General features: G+C 43.6%; 1 protein-coding gene across 1 annotated transcript in view; it reads left to right on the top strand.

The window, feature by feature from the left end:
- Positions 1 to 627: 627 nt before the first annotated feature.
- LOC124288365 (nuclear receptor ROR-alpha A-like) overlaps positions 628 to 13,029 on the top strand; it is a 145,281-nt gene continuing 132,879 nt past the window's right edge. Inside the window, exon 1 of the mRNA XM_046724873.1 lies at positions 628 to 713. The gene's annotated coding sequence lies outside the window, so the exon portion shown is untranslated. The remainder of the gene's footprint in view (positions 714 to 13,029) is intronic.

The following is a 13,029-nucleotide window of genomic DNA, read 5'->3' on the forward strand; positions in this document are numbered from 1 at the left end:
ATAAGTGATAATCGTGTTTTAATTATGTTTCATTTTTTGGTTGCATGTGACCTTTAAATATTTAGGTTTAGGTTATTCAATATACTTCATATAAGTTCACTATAATGATGCATTAAAATCTAACAATATACTATTTACAAAAACATACTGCTACAAAACTAAACTCACTCACTCACTCACTCATTCGGGGAACATATGGTATATATTCGATCCATGAACCGACAGTCCGGTCAGTTCACAGTTATCCCCCATAGACTGCAATTTCTTTATCCGTGCATACATACAAGATACGGAGCCAAAGATACATATTGCGCCAACATTCCGTGTTCAAACAGTGACAATATTCTATAAACTACATGTGTTTTGTCAAATCGTCGTTGTTGCAAGGCCAGGAGGATTGGTTACCATTGCATTCCTCCGCGTGGCGATGCCGTGTCGTGTGCTATCGCCTGATGTCTGTTGTATAATGTATGTACCCACTGGGATACGCATGCGGTTCCATTAGGTCACAGCCTTGGTCTCAACATTTTCATAATCTAATCCTTGTCTAATATTTGTGACGTGCCACGACTGCTAAACGTGATCAATCTGCTGTAATCTCTCTACCGTGCCCATGACCTCTCAACTTTGACCGTCAACCTTGATCACCGGAAGGTCACCACACGCAAGTTCCCGGATTAACGGTAGCAGATTGCTGAAAACAAGGTTATCGGGTAAGTTGTTTTGTCAGTGTTATATGTATAACCTAGCCGTGATTTACACACTTTGTCGCTTCAGTTGTTTAACATATTCATGTATAGACATTTTTTGTCGAGAACTCCGCGATCGCGTGATTCAGAGCTGAATTCCAGCGATGTGAAGAGGCGAACTACGTCGTATGCTATAGCCTTACTTCGTTTATCTGTCGATTTCAATAACCGAATGAGTGGTTCTGTTACCTGTCAAGTAGTAATATTGATTGACATTTGTAAATATCAGCTGAGTGGAAGGGTTCACATCTTCCAAGAATTACCAGAGAGTTGTGTCGTATTGAAAGTGGATGTATTTTGGGGAGGAACGATCGCACCAAACGAAGGCGTGACCTATTTGAGATTGTTGGTGCATGCTTGTCAGTCGGATATGTGGCAGGTTTCAGTCGGCTTGTGTATGTAATACAGGTGTCTGTGTGGTGACACGAGAGTGATGGGTGTATCGAAGTTTCCCACGTGTGTTGGGGTCGTCAGCGAGTCCCGTGTGTGTGTTTTTCTGTGACGCAGGGACTTATACATGTTGCAATCTGTACAATGTGACCTACTTAGGAGGTCAAGCAAGCCACATCTACGTGGAATACATGTTCGTCCATTCATTCTGTGAACCATGTATTGTAAATTATCAGGTAAACTCATAGTGGAAGCTACTATTTCATATCAGAAATTCTATTCAGTGTTTCCCTTTCATAGAACTGATTGGGTATGTGGGGCCAAGTTTTGGGAATGGTTTGACCTATATTGTTCCAGAGGTCAGTATACATGTATGCTGGGTACTCTGGTCTGGTCAGGGAGTTGGGAGGGGTGTAGAATGGAAGGGTGTAAGGCAGGGATGTTTCACAGGTGTCAAGCCTTATATGGACTGAGGAGAACTTCATGTAATTTGGTGTTCAATCTTCAAACAAAGAAACAAATTTAAGGAGTGGTTTTCTGTTGATGATTAATGTGTAATAAGGTTCCAAAATGTGAATCACACTCACTGCCGAAATGTCACTATCTTGATTACATTGTATGGCCTTGTGATGATGATAGGATTCGTTTTATGAATATTTTCTTGTACTAACAATCAATTTGTTTCATATAATTGAAGTATTCACTCTGTCCTCCATGTCAGTTGGCATGGTTTGATTTATTCATAAGATGGTTACTTTAGAATCACACTCTACGGCCTTCACATTGAAGCTTCATTAGTCTATGAAATTTGTATGAGGTTGAAACGCTTAACGTTCATTTTGATGAATATATATTCATGAATGATTGAAATGGCTTTATCAGATTAACAAAAAAAAAGTATTGCTGCTTTTATTTCTGTTTAGCACCTTCTGCTCCAAGCTCAAATGTTGATGTAATAGACAAAAGGTCAGGATATTAGGCTGAAGTTTGTTGGAAAGTGCATACAAGTCTGCACTCTGGTGTTTATTGTGTGCTAAACTGCACATGCCCAGGCTACCAACATTCTACATGTCCTCCTACCTCCTGTTTACTAAGGGATCTGTTTAGCAGCAATATGTTATTTCAAACCTATGGAAACAAAAATAGGGTTTATGAAGGACATTGTTAAAATAGTTATGAACAGTTTGTCAACATAATGCAACGTAACCCAATATTTGAAGGCATTGCTGCAGTAGTGAAGGACAACCTCAAACTAACATGCTGATTGGAAGATCCAATGCACACTGTTGTATGTACATACTGCTAGTGCAATTATTTGTAACTTTCAGAAATCAACAAATTCACTTGACAATTGCCAATAAGTTTTTTCCAGATATTTAGGTTAGGCTCAAATGACTGGCTAGTGGAATATATGAGAATCTCTAGTTATTTCAACTTTCAGTATTTGAAATTAAGCGTGGAAGTTTAATCTTAACCCTATTGTTGAAGATTATTCGATGGTGTATCACAACACCGCAGACATGTTTTAACAAGAAATATGTATGTGTTGTAATTCAAGTATTGTACACAATCTGGTACATAATACTGTACAGAACTGAGTAATTGTTGGGAGTCTTGTCAGGTAGATCGTGATAAACCTGCTATTGATTCGATGGGGGTTGGGGGTGACGTAAGTAAAGCAAAATATATCAACATATATGAAGGGAACATTGGGTTTTTTATTAAGTGGAATCAGAAAATATTATTTTTATTATATATATTATTTCATTGCGACTGAAAGGTTAAAAGCTAAATTGTTGTTTTGATGAATAGGGAGTTTGATTAAAAAAGAAGAAAATTATTTTTGAGGTTGAAGGTGTCAAAATGTTGGATATTTGTGTCATCATTCTACTTCTGTTTTGAGAGATTAGATGTCCCCTAGTCTGTAGCCCAGGAACACATGGCACCTCTCAGATTCTTTACTCTGCTGCGGTGGTGATCACAATCTGTATGTTGGAGTATCATGAAGTACCTTGGCCAGAAACGTGCATTGTAGTAGCTGCTGAACTCACAGCCCCTGGGCCAATCACAGGCCTACGAAAGAAAACTTTCCAACTGTGCAGAAAAACGCAGAAAAGCCCACATTAATTGTGGAAATAGCAACATAAACATAATACCTCGCTACTGGAACAGTGAAAACGGCAACTTTAAATCGCTAACACTGCATCATAAAACGAGGAGCCCGCAACTTCGATTTTGCGCATGCGCACATGGAAGAGGAAATCTCGACCGCATGTTGACATTTTCCAGCTTGGACAAAAGTTAAATTCCTTTTTAAGTATTTCTGTTGTGTTATTTGTCATTTATCATCATGATACTTGTGTGCACACTTGTTTAGTTTACTTTCCATTCGTATGAAACGATTGACAGCAATTATTTCGACATATTTAATACTTTTTCTACGCGAGGCGATTCACGGTTGCTCGGTAATTGAAAAGAAGCCCGGAACGTAATGCGCATGCGCAGTAGAGGTCAAAGTTCGCTGATATAAAAATGTTGCAGTTTCATAGTTTTTCGTTGCCGTTTTTACTGTTTCAGTAGCGAGGTAATGTGTTTATGTTGCCATTTCCACGATTAATGTGGGCTTTTCTGCGTTTTTCTGAACAGTGGGAAAGTTTTCTTTCGTAGGCCTGAATCTGTGACAAAAGGTTGAGTGTTTTTATTGTAACGGATAGCCTGTAATTTGAACAAACGAAAACATTTTGTTGAAACGAATGGTCATTGCAAGATGATGCTTGTCCCACATCGTCAACAGGCCAGTTATTGACTGTCAATTGTTACTTAACTTGCTGATCATTAGAATCTTGAATGCAAGATTGACTTGGATACTTTACCTAAACATGCTACACATGATACAAATCCATGTGCTGTCTTTCTTTGTATTTCGTTTGTCATTATGATTAACTTGCTTTAGAACTCTCACCACTTATTAAACTGTAAATGAGAAAAGAGAACATAGCTGCCGATGTTTCGGTTAAAATCTACTCAAGCAGCCTTCTTTGTGTGTCAATCACCTGCAAGTTCCTACTTCCACTTCAAAACTTACAGTAAAGCTCTTAACAGTGACACTTTGCAGTGAAGCTCCTAACAGCGATGCTTTACATTCTACCATGACTACATGACATACTCAAACTTGACTGGACAATCAATACAATTAGACACTATGATAGTATCAATTTGGATTGAAAATGCGTCTGATTTCATGACTGCTTCACTGCACATGTATACAACACTGCCGCACTACTTCAGCCTGCCCACCAACATGGCTGATATCAACACAATAGACGTGATATCAACACAATAGACGTGATATCAACACAATAGACGTGATATCAACACAATAGACGTGATGGACATGTTAATAAAACATACATTCAAACTTGATAAAATACAATTATATGATTTTTTCCTCCTCAAGTAATAGAAAACCTGACTATCATGTTACCTCCTATTCTAATAATATTCAAACTCAATTACAATGTATAGCCCAAAACATAAACGAACAATATCTAACTTATCAGAAAGCCCTGTAAAAATACATCCCTATTTGTACAAACTTTACAGCAAAACGTTAGTAAGATTTGAGTCAGACATAGTGCTTGCATGTTATCGACATTCGCAAAGTCTGTGTATATACTTAATTATCTCGTTTCCGAATGAACATTGAACAACGCTGGCGAATTTGTCGAAATAGTTTAAAATTTGTTTTGTTTTGATCTTAAGGTGTTTTATAGTTGGTGTTCGAAGTAAAGATTTTAGGATCCTGATACATATCGTATCACCACCCTTATATCGGGATTCGTATCATATCGCAGCTTCAGTGCACAATACTTTGGCAATATATCGTTGTGACTAAAATTTTAGTATCGTGATGTATCGTATCGCAGGTTGTATGCCAATACCAGCACTAGTTGCGGAACTGTCAACAACTACTTCCAAGAATAAAGTTACGTTTTCAGTTTCAGATGAAATTTCAAGACCAGCAGTTCAGTCTAACATTCATCTAATTTCCAAACACAGTACGTTTATCTCCTAACAGTAATACCTCCAGAAGTCTGGAAGTCAAGGACCCTTGTCCTTACCCATATTGTAAACATGAAACATTTTTGTGGCCATCAACATTGGATGCCATCAACATCTGCTGCATATGTTTTCATTTCTCTAATTACACACCATAAGTCCTCACTGGTCATAATCAGCCTGTGACATTTAATGTAAGATGTAATGATGATTGTATTAGTGACTTGGGTACTGAAGGACCATGTTTGGTACAGATGGACCAGTTGTCTGATGTACCCTGTACCCACAAGGTGGCCATTGCCTTCTGTTCTGGGTTGTGTTCATCAACACTACTGTTGGCAAATAACGATATGCTCACAATAGCCATAAAATAAGGATTTCAAACATTTTAAATTTTTTTATATCTTTTTAAAATAGCTGATGGTGTATGATATCTGTGTTGGACAGCATGTGGTATCTCTGACAAATGGTGTATGGTATCTGTGTTGAATGGTGTGTGTGATATCTGTGATGGATGTGATGTGATATCTGTGTCTTCACTGTTGTTGTGAAGCCAGGAATGGTGCAGGTCTTCACCATTGTTGTGAAGTCAGGAGTGGTGCAGGTCTTCACCATTGTTGTGAAGCCAGGCCTGGTGAAGGTCTTCACCATTGGTGTGAAGTCAGGAGTGGTGTAGGTCTTCACCATTGTTGTGAAGTCAGGAATGGTGTAGGTCTTCACCTTTGTTGTGAAGTCAGGAGTGGTGCAGGTCTTCACCATTGTTGTGAAGCCAGGACTGGTGTAGGTCTTCACCATTGTTGTGAAGTCAGGAGTGGTGCAGGTCTTCACCATTGTTGTGAAGCCAGGAGTGGTGCAGGTCTTCACCATTTTTGTGAATCCAGGACTGGTGTAGGTCTTCACCATTGTTGTGAAGTCAGGAGTGGTGCAGGTCTTCACCATTGTTGTGAAGTCAGGAGTGGTGCAGGTCTTCACCATTGTTGTGAAGCCAGGAGTGGTGCAGGTCCTCACCATTGTTGTGAAGCCAGGACTGGTGTAGGTCTTCACCATTGTTGTGAAGTCAGGAGTGGTGCAGGTCTTCACCATTGTTGTGAAGCCAGGACTGGTGTAGGTCTTCACCATTGTTGTGAAGTCAAGAGTGGTGCAGGTCTTCACCTTTGTTGTGAAGTCAGGAGTGGTGCAGGTCTTCACCATTGTTGTGAAGTCAGGAGTGGTGCAGGTCTTCACCATTGTTGTGAAGTCAGGAGTGGTGCAGGTCTTCACCATTGTTGTGAAGTCAAGAGTGGTGGAGGTCTTCACCATTGTTCTGAAGTCAGGAGCGGTGCAGGTCTTCACCATTGTTGTGAAGTCAGGAGTGGTGCAGGTCTTCACCATTGTTGTGAAGTCAAGAGTGGTGGAGGTCTTCACCATTGATGTGAAGTCAGGAGTGGTGCAAGTCTTCACCATTGTTGTGAAGCCAGGAGTGGTGCAGGTCTTCACCTTTGTTGTGAAGTCAGGAGTGGTGCAGGTCTTCACCATTGTTGTGAAGTCAGGAGTGGTGTAGGTCTTCACCATTGTTGTGAAGTCGGAGTGGTGCAGGTCTTCACCATTGTTGTGAAGTCAGGAGTGGTGGAGGTCTTCACCATTGTTGTGAAGTCAGGAGTGGTGCAGGTCTTCACCATTGTGAAGTCAGGGCTGGTGTAGGTCTTCACCATTGGTGTGAAGTCAGGAGTGGTGCAGGTCTTCACCATTGGTGTGAAGTCAGGACTGGTGTAGGTCTTCACCATTGTTGTGAAGTCAAGAGTGGTGGAGGTCTTCACCATTGTTGTGAAGTCAAGAGTGGTGGAGGTCTTCACCATTGTTGTGAAGTCAGGACTGGTGCAGGTCTTCACCATTGTTGTGAAGTCAGGACTGGTGTAGGTCTTCACCATTGTTGTGAAGTCAGGACTGGTGTAGGTCTTCACCATTGTTGTGAAGTCAAGAGTGGTGGAGGTCTTCACCATTGTTGTGAAGTCAAGAGTGGTGGAGGTCTTCACCATTGTTGTGAAGTCAGGACTGGTGTAGGTCTTCACCATTGTTGTGAAGTCAAGAGTGGTGGAGGTCTTCACCATTGCTGTGAAGTCAAGAGTGGTGGAGGTCTTCACCATTGTTGTGAAGTCAGGAGTGGTGTAGGTCTTCACCATTGTTGTGAAGTCAGGAGTGGTGCAGGTCTTCACTGTTTTTGTGAAGCCAGGTCTTCACCATTGCTGTGACGCCTGTTGTGAACATAAGAGTGGTGCATGATGAGCTGGTGATATGTGAAAATCAATAGTATTATTGAAGAGACAGTTTTAGATGACATATTGTGAAAAGAGAGGAAGGTGTTTGTTTGCTGTGTAAGACACAGGGATGCATGTACAATTATTGACAGGTTCAGCAATCCTCGCACAATGACATAAACCACGGGACTGAAGGCTGGCTACTTGTTATTGCATATTATGCATACTAAAAGGATTAAGTAGAAATAAATGCTCTTAAAGATAGAAGATTTAAATCAGTGGTAATAAATGTTAATATATATACTACATTTAATACACTTTAAAAATACACACGACACAATAACCACTACAATTCTGGTTGAACTTTGACCCTTGCCTCATCCTCCAAGGTCACGTATTAACGCTTGCAGGTATAACCTATCATTCAACTTCTTATACACATAAAAATTAGCCCAACGCTACGAACACCTGCTGAAATTCTCATTATGCTTAAATTCTACACAGCTGGATGTAAGTCTTAATGCAAGAGCATACAACCTGCTGTATCATGTGACGGCATTCAACAAGTGTTTATCATTATATCCACAGGCTGATTTCAGCACTTTTGGCAAGAAAAACATTTCCTTTGTGTGTGATGACAAAAGCCCTGCCATAAAGTACCTATCCCTGTCAAAGATCAATGGCCGTGATCACTGTGATAGGTTTTTATTATCCCACAAGTCTCCAGAGGTCACGACCCCATCGTATCGCAGAAAGTGACCTAGTTTATGCCATGTTATGAATTCCAGTGGCGACCGCCCTAGGCCACTAATGGCCAGTTTGAAAGGCGGCACATGATTCACCATGCTGCTGCCTACAGGGCATGCCCACCTGTCACCCACAGCAGTACACTGGCCAGGTGGGGAGGGCCAGGTAGGGAGGAGGAGGAGGAGGGAGTTCTCTATGAAGACTTACATAAGTGTTGTTTTCTCATGTGGAGAGTCTCAAAATCATAATGTCCCCCCCCTGTCAAGCCAATGGACATTTTGGTATATTTTCTACTGAAACACAGCAGTATACATTGAAGATCACTCACTCACTCACTCACTCACTCCAAGTGCCGCCGTCATCCACCTACACACATCTCCCAGAATACATCTCTTCTCAGTATTCTTTCCTCTCAGAGGCAGCAGTTGAAGCATGTGTGGTGACCTCATTCTGGCCAGTGACCTCTGACCTGCCCTGATTGGTCAGTAGCAGGGGGGGTTTGGTTGGTCTGTATTCAGCAGGGGAGGTATTGATCATGGGGAGACAGGATTTAATTAGGAAATGGTCCTGACAGCCATGACCGAAAAGCCCTGCTTCATTTCACAAACTGATTGAATGGTCAAATCTTTCTTCATAGATATGGCATTTCTCCTTTCCTTTACAGATGGAATTGGGGCTGAATGTGAGACTTGTGCATGTGTAAGCAGTTTGGGAACAAATTACTTGCAGACCAGTCCTAAATGATAACAAAGATTTAACCTGAATGGAAGAGGTGGGGAGGGGGATGGGAGGGGGCGGTGTTTGACTGTCAGTGGTGTACAAACAATGCAGATATCAGTTGAGTGAGTGAGTAAATGGTTTTATGCTGCTTTTTAACAATATCCCAGGAATTAACAGTAGATTGTATTGTGCAAGTTAACAGTAGGTAGTGTTGTCAAAGTGTTTGATTGTGTTGAGCGAGTGGTTCATTTGCGACACACTTGAGGGTAATCAGATAACACTGCCGGGGTAATAAGGCGCGAGAATCGTGCTTGTGTCATGTGCTGGCATCTCCATTCAGTGCTTCATTACACAGACAACACTTCCCATTAAGTCTCTCAGCTTGTCATTCTCAGGTACTGATTCATCCAAGCTGAGAATGAGCTGGTTACATTAACAGTTAGCAAACATGTTCAAGTCCGGTCTCTGATTTTGTGTTGTTATCCCCCGCCCAGCGTTTAGCTCGAAGCGGGGGATATAGTATTAGGCTCCATCCGTCCGTCCGTACGTACAAATTTGAATATCTTAAGAACCGTTGACTGGATTCTTTTCATATTTTGGTACCTAGGTTCATCAAAGTAAAAGAAAGGTTCCAGTCAGGTTTGGTGACCTTGACCTTCATTTCAAGGTCACAAGGGGACTTTAACGTTTAACCATTGTCAGCGAGATATCTCAAGAACCGTTCACTGGATTTTCTTCATATTCAACACCAAGCTTTATCTAGGGAAGGTGCAGGGCCCGGTCGATTTTGGTCAATGCTTGTTTATCTAGAGATGTGCTTTGGTTGTGATGATAGAAAATACATGTTATTTAGAGTTTTGCTAAAAAACATTTTCAAGAAAGCTACATAGAAAGATTACTGGAATGTTACCCCTGTGTTCTCATTGATCGTACACGAAGTTTTAGAAGCAGTGAATGATTGTGAACATTTTCACCTGACATATCTTTGAGTTCTTTATGGATTGCTGACCTTGACCATGTTGACTTTCAACACAAGGGTCCAGGGTACATCTGTAGTTCTCACCAAACCAGGGTTTACCTTGACCATGTTGACTTTCAACACAAGGGTCCAGGGTACATCTGTAGTTCTCACCAAACCAGGGTTTACCTTGACCATGTTGACTTTCAACACAAGGGTCCAGGGTACATCTGTAGTTCTCACCAAACCAGGGTTTACCTTGACCATGTTGACTTTCAACACAAGGGTCCAGGGTACATCTGTAGTTCTCACCAAACCAGGGTTTACCTTGACCATGTTGACTTTCAACACAAGGGTCCAGGGTACATCTGTAGTTCTCACCAAACCAGGGTTTACCTTGACCATGTTGACTTTCAACACAAGGGTCCAGGGTACATCTGTAGTTCTCACCAAACCAGGGTTTACCTTGACCATGTTGACTTTCAACACAAGGGTCCAGGGTACATCTGTAGTTCTCACCAAACCAGGGTTTACCTTGACCATGTTGACTTTCAACACAAGGGTCCAGGGTACATCTGTAGTTCTCACCAAACCAGGGTTTACCTTGACCATGTTGACTTTCAACACAAGGGTCCAGGGTACATCTGTAGTTCTCACCAAACCAGGGTTTACCTTGACCATGTTGACTTTCAACACAAGGGTCCAGGGTACATCAGTAAAGAGGTTTCCATTCCCAGAAGATCCAGTTTAGAATAGGTCTTCAGCAACCCATGCTTGTATTAGAGGCGACTAATGGGATCGGGTGGTCAGACTTGGTGACTTGGTTTAGACTCGATTTACAGACAACTACTGTATAGCTGCAATATTCCTTCACAACTCAGGCTCAGACAAAACAAGTGATTGATATTATGATGAACCAGTCTTCCAAGTGACTGGGCTCCAGAGTGGACAGACCAGTAGTCATAAGTCACAACAGGCACACAGACACAGAGACAGGCACAGACACACAGGCACAGACACACAAACACAGAGACAGGCACAGACACACAGGCACAGGCACACAAACACATACAGGCACAGACACAGGCACACAGACAGGCACACAGACAGACAGGCACAAACACACAGACACAGAGACAGGCACATAGACAGACAGGCACAAACACAGGCACACAGACAGGCACACAGACAGACAGGCACAAACACACAGACACAGAGACAGGCACATAGACAGACAGGCACAGACACAGGCACACAGACAGGCACACAGACAGACAGGCACAAACACACAGACACAGAGACAGGCACATAGACAGGCACAGGCAAACAGACATAGACAGGCACATACACAGGCACACAGACAGGCACAGACACACAGGCACAGAGACAGGCACACAGACAGACAGGCACAGGCACACAGACACAGACAGGCACATACACATGCACAGGCACAGACACACAGGCACAGGCACACAGACACAGACAGGCACACAGACAGGCACAGACAGAGACAGGCACATACACAGGCATACAGACAGGCACATACACAGGCACACAGACAGGCACAGGCACACAGACAGAGACAGACACAGGCACACAGAGACAGGCACAGACACAGGCACACAGACAGACACAGAGACAGACACAGAGACAGACACAGGCACACAGACACAGGCACAGACACAGGCACAGACAGACAGGCACACAGGCACACAGACACAGGCACAGGCACACAGAGACAGGCACAGACAGGCACACAGACACAGGCACAGGCACACAGAGACAGACACACAGACAGACACACAGACAGACACAGACAGACAGACACACAGACAGACACAGAGACACACACACAGGCAAAGACACACAGGCACAGACACACAGACAGGCACAGACATGCAGACAGACAGGCACACAGACAGGCACAGGCACACAGACACAGGCACAGACACAGGCACACAGACAGGCACAGACACACAGGCACACTGACAGACACAGAGACACAGACACACAAACACAGAGACAGGCACAGACACACAGGCACAGGCACACAAACACAGAGACAGGCACAGACACAGGCACACAGACAGGCACACAGACAGACAGGCACAAACACACAGACACAGAGACAGGCACATAGACAGACAGGCACAAACACAGGCACACAGACAGGCACACAGACAGACAGGCACAAACACACAGACACAGACAGGCACATAGACAGACAGGCACAGACACAGGCACACAGACAGGCACAAACACACAGACACAGAGACAGGCACATAGACAGGCACAGGCAAACAGACATAGACAGGCACATACACAGGCACACAGACAGGCACAGACACACAGGCACAGAGACAGGCACACAGACAGACAGGCACAGGCACACAGACACAGACAGGCACATACACAGGCACATGCACAGGCACAGACACACAGGCACAGGCACACAGACACAGACAGGCACACAGACAGGCACAGACAGAGACAGGCACATACACAGGCATACAGACAGGCACATACACAGGCACACAGACAGGCACAGGCACACAGACAGAGACAGACACAGGCACACAGAGACAGGCACAGACACAGGCACATAGACAGACACAGAGACAGACACAGAGACAGACACAGGCACAGGCACACAGACACAGGCACAGACACAGGCACAGACAGACAGGCACACAGGCACACAGACACAGGCACAGGCACACAGAGACAGGCACAGACAGGCACACAGACACAGGCACAGGCACACAGAGACAGACACAAACAGACACAGAGACAGACACAGAGACAGACACAGACACACAGGCAAAGACACACAGACACAGGCACACAGACAGACACACAGACAGACACACAGACAGACACAGACATGCAGACAGACAGACACACAGACAGACACAGACACACAGGCAAAGACACAGGCACAGACACAGACAGGCACAGACATGCAGACAGACAGGCACACAGACAGGCACAGGCACAGGCACACAGAGACAGGCACAGACACAGGCACACAGACAGGCACAGACACACAGGCACACTGACAGACACAGAGACACAGACACAGACAGGCAAAGACACACTGGCACACAGACACAGACAGGCACACAGATAGGCACACCGGCAGGCACACCGGCAGACACAGGCACACTGACAT

The sequence above is a fragment of the Haliotis rubra genome, unplaced genomic scaffold (assembly GCF_003918875.1).
Source record: "Haliotis rubra isolate DU_JTF1 unplaced genomic scaffold, ASM391887v1 Scf416, whole genome shotgun sequence".
Lineage (NCBI taxonomy): Eukaryota > Metazoa > Mollusca > Gastropoda > Lepetellida > Haliotidae > Haliotis > Haliotis rubra.